Source organism: Palaemon carinicauda, chromosome 19, assembly GCF_036898095.1.
Source record: "Palaemon carinicauda isolate YSFRI2023 chromosome 19, ASM3689809v2, whole genome shotgun sequence".
Classification (NCBI taxonomy): Eukaryota; Metazoa; Arthropoda; class Malacostraca; order Decapoda; family Palaemonidae; genus Palaemon; species Palaemon carinicauda.
In genome coordinates, this window is record NC_090743.1 from 52,713,530 (window position 1) to 52,718,529 (window position 5,000).

A 5,000-nucleotide genomic window follows, 5' to 3' on the forward strand; every position below is an offset into this window, starting at 1 on the left:
TGTAAATATTTGTATTTTTTCTATAATAAAATTTGTAGAATGATGAAATTTACATGCTGAAAATTCCATTGGTTAGCTCTCAATAAAATTCTGATGATGGATAGTTAAATCAAGGTAGTATTTCAAAATATACCTTTTCGAACCGCAGGTTTTTGAGAGGAGGAGTGGTCGCAGTTTCCTAATATTATTATTATTATTATTATTATTATTATTATTATTATTATTATTATTATTATTGTTGTTGTTGTTGTTGTCAATTATCATTATTATTAATTATTATCCTTTTTGATTATTATCATTATTAATCATTATCATTATTCATTATTATTATTATTATTATTATTATTATTATTATTATTATTATTATTATTATTATTATTATTATTATTATTAGCTAAGCTACAACCCAATTTGGAAAAAGAAGATGCTATAAGACGAATGGCTCCAACAGGGAAAAACAATCCAATGAAGCAAGGAAATAAATAAACGATATGAGAAGTTATGAACATTTAAAATAAAATGTTAACAACAGTAACAACATTAAAACAGATTGTTCATACATAAACTATATAAAGATACTTAAGTCAGCCTGTTCAACATAAAATTTGCTGCATGTCTGAACTTTTGAAATTCCACCGATTCAACTACCCGATTAGGTCATAACTGGAATGAAATTTCTAGAATACTGTGTGGTAAAGAGCCTCTTGATGAATGCGGCATGACTATCAAAAGTAACTACATACCTAGTATTACAAACAGGGTGGCACTGTCCGGGAAGATCTGAATGCAAAGGATGATCAGAATTATGAAAAATCTTATGCAACATGCATAACGAACTAATTGAACGACGGTGCCAAAGATTTATATCTAAATCAGGATTAAAAAATTTAATAAACCTTAAGTTTCAGTTAAAAAAATTACGATGAGAATCAGCAGCTGAAGAACAGACAGGAGAAAAACACTCGACACAAGGTAGAATGAAAGAATTGAAACAATTCTTCAGAATAGATTGATCACGAAAATCTAACAAGACTTTCCCAATAAGCCATTTTATAGCTTCTCAAACGTACACTTGCTGTCGAGAATTACACTTAAAACGTGAAGTCATAAATTGTTAAAGAAACATCATCAATGTTGACATCCAGATATTGAGGAGCCACTGTCCTTGACCTACATATAATCAAACTTTAAGTTTCATTAGGATTCAGCTTCTTGCCCAATAATTTGCACCATGCACTAATTCTAGCTAGATCTCTATTAAGGGATTCACCAACCCCAGATCTATATTCAGGAGATGGAATTGATGCAAAGAAAGTTGCATCATCTGCATATGCAGCGAGCTTGCTTTCTAAGCCAAACCACATATCATGTGTACTGTATTAGTATGAAAAGTAATGGTCCAAGAACATTACCCTGAGGAACACCAGATATCACATTCCTATACTGTACTCACTATGGTCCCCATCAACAACTCTTTGCGATCGATTACTTTTAAATTCAATAATGATGCTACAAAAAGACCCACCCACTCCTAACTGTTTGAGTTTGAAAACAAGGGCTTCATGATTAACACGGTCATAGGCAGCACTAAAATCAAGGTTAATCATATGAACCTCCTGACCTTAATCAAGGGATTCCTGCACAGCATTAGATATTGTAAAAAAGGCATCATATGCTCCAAGGCCTTTACGAAAGCTAACTTGCAAACTAGGGAACAGATGATTACCTTCAGCAAACCTATTAAGACGTTTTGCCAAAAGACGTTAAAAGATTTCAGATAATAGGAGAGTTATGGAAATTGGGCGGCAATCAGATGGGCTTGAGTTAACATACACAAATTTATATAATGGAGTAACATTACCAATTTTCCAACAAGTGGTAAAAGAACCTCTTCTTGCTAACTTTCTGCAAAATAACAGATAACTTTGGAGCTAAAAAAATCTGCAGTCTTTATAAGGGCAAAGGAAAAATACTATTTAGGTCTATACCTCCATAAGCATCAAGGTCCATCAAGAGAGCTTTCATTTCACAAGATCGTAATGCTAGTTAGTTTAGCCTCAGCAAAACAAGAATAAGGAAAATCAAGTTTCTCAATACTCTGCTTATTGTTAAACACATCAGCCAAAAGGGTAGCCTTTTCCTTTGGACAATGAATGAAAGAGCCACCTGGTTTAAGTAAAGGAGGAACTGTTGCGTCTACATCAGAGTGCAGTGGCCCACCACTTATGTTCCTAGTTTGCACAAGAAAGTGTTTCTTTTATGGTCAAATTGTATTTGTTTTCAGTTGAAGCATAAACTCTCTGATCAAAAGCTCTAAGCTGAGTATAGATCTTCCTATTGCCGTTCTTGTTGGCCATTACCTTCTGGATAACCTATCTGCATAATCAGTTTATCTGGATATCATTTTTCGATAGAAATTTTGTCCAACCTGCCCAGATTATTCTATAGTGATCGATTCCTTTTACATAAGTTTCATATCACTATTTCAGAATATTTTATGGATATCTCTTCTTTAAGGACCACAATAAATATTTTGGTTATCCCTTTCTGGCGGCTAAGGATAGCGCTATTTGCTATCCCTTCCTTAGGGTAAAGGACAGTTCTTTTGGATATAATATCCCTACTGTCCAGGATAGCTCTCTTTAGACATTACTTCCCCGCAGCCACGATCACTCTTATAAAAATTTCTTTCTTTACATCTCAAGATACCTTTTCTAAATATCCCTTCCCAACTACCTGTCCCGGATATGTCCTTCTGTACAGCTTCTGTAGACAACTCCTTTTGTTCAACTCCTGTAGATAATCCCTTCTGTACAGCTCCTGTGGATAACCCCATCTGATAGCTCCTTCTGACAGATATCCCTTTTCTTTTTTAGACAAGTCCTTCCTGATAGCCTCTTTGAAAACAGCCTTTTTTTATGGTAAACCCATCATGGACAACCCTTCAACCACTCTCAGCTCTTTCCCCTTTACAATCTCCTCTCTTGTACATGAACCCATAAAGGTATCAACAATAATAATCTAATCAAACAGGTGAACACAAAAGAGGTCGGCATTTGGATGTTCGTTTATCGAAAAAAAACAATACGTTGGATATGCGTTATCAATGTTATCAATTCTGAATGGGCAAGGGAACATTTCTGGATATGATTTCTTCTGTAATGAATTTAAAGAAATTTAACATGTAATAAACAAAAGAGATTTTGTTTTTAGTTTATTATCATAAAAATCATTATTATGGATATTCAAAAATTTTTTTTTCTTTTTTCAAAGTTCAATATTTATGAACTTACATTCTTGTGAAAGGCGTTCATTGTTCATACACACACATACTGCATACATATATATAATGAATGTCTGCATAAACACACGCACACAAGCATAACACACACACACACACATATATATATATATATATATATATATATATATATATATATATATATAATATATATATATACATACATATATATATATATATATATATATATATATATATATATATATATACTGTATAATATATACGCACACAAGCATAACACACACACACACACATATATATATATATATATATATATATATATATATATATGATATATACTGTATATTATATATATATATATATATATATATATATAATTTATATGAGCAAAAAAACATTGAAACACGCGATGCTCACATTAAAAAAAAGGAAAAAATAAATCACTCTGTAAATCGTGACCACTCTTGTATAATTTGGAATTTTCGTCCAAGCGATGTTAAGTAAATGACAATACATTGCGATACATTACTCACTGAATAAACGAAAGTTAAGTGAAACTAATTAAGAGAACTTGAGGAGAGTGAACAATGCTCAAGAACCTTTGTAATAGGGACCCGGACACCAATTGCTGGAATAAAATACTTCTAGTCAATTTTTTATAAAATGCAGAACAAGAGGATCTTATATTCCCAAACAGAGCTACAAAGTGGAGACAAGACATTATGAGAGCTTTTACTCAAAGATTTCTAAAAGGAAATCTTGCCTGATATCTACCTAAACCTTGAATACCAATCTCTATTTCCTCTACCAATCAACAGAGGGCGTGGGAGTCTTACGCAATATAGCACATATATACCTGTGCGTTGAAGATCTTTTTGTTGCTCTGCCAAAGATGAGATCTCAAAAGACCTTCGTTTGAAAGCAGCTGGAGATTGAAATATGGTTCTTTTACGGCTCTAAACGATGGCAATCTAGCATTAGGAAGGGAAGAGGAAGATACAGGACGTTGCCAATGATACACTGAATAAGATCTGTACATGATATTTCTAGATACGTTGAGATATGAAAACGATGATGAGAACAATCTCTAACTATGAGAGAGAATTTTCCTCTGATCTTAATGAATTATATACGATCAAGGGTGCTGGATGAAAATACCCATTAAATAAATGCGACTTGAAAGACTATGGACGTAAAACGCTGAACTGTCAAATAAAAAACGATGTTGGCACAAAGGAGAATCGTTTTATTCCTTGTGTGCTATGAGTCGGGAGAACAATGGGATGAAACTAAAAAGGCAGAGTCTATAAAGGAGATGATGAATTGAATATAAATGGATTCATCCTGAAATTCAAACAGTTATCAGGGGAAACAAGATGGATACTCCAACTAAAATAATAACAGTGGTAAGGCTGTGAAGATTACTTATGACGCCATCAACAAAAAAAAAAAAAAAAAAACCGCAACAACAGCAGTAATAATAATAATAATAATAATAATAATAATAATAATACGAATAATAATAATAATAGTTAAGGTTACTTCACTTTAGCTTAGGTTTTTTTTAACCTTACTAAATAACTCTAATAAAGACACTTTTTCCAAACATATTTATACAGTATATATATATATATATATATATATATATATATATATATATATATATATATATATATATGTATATATACAGTATATATATATATATATATATATATATATATATATATACATATATATA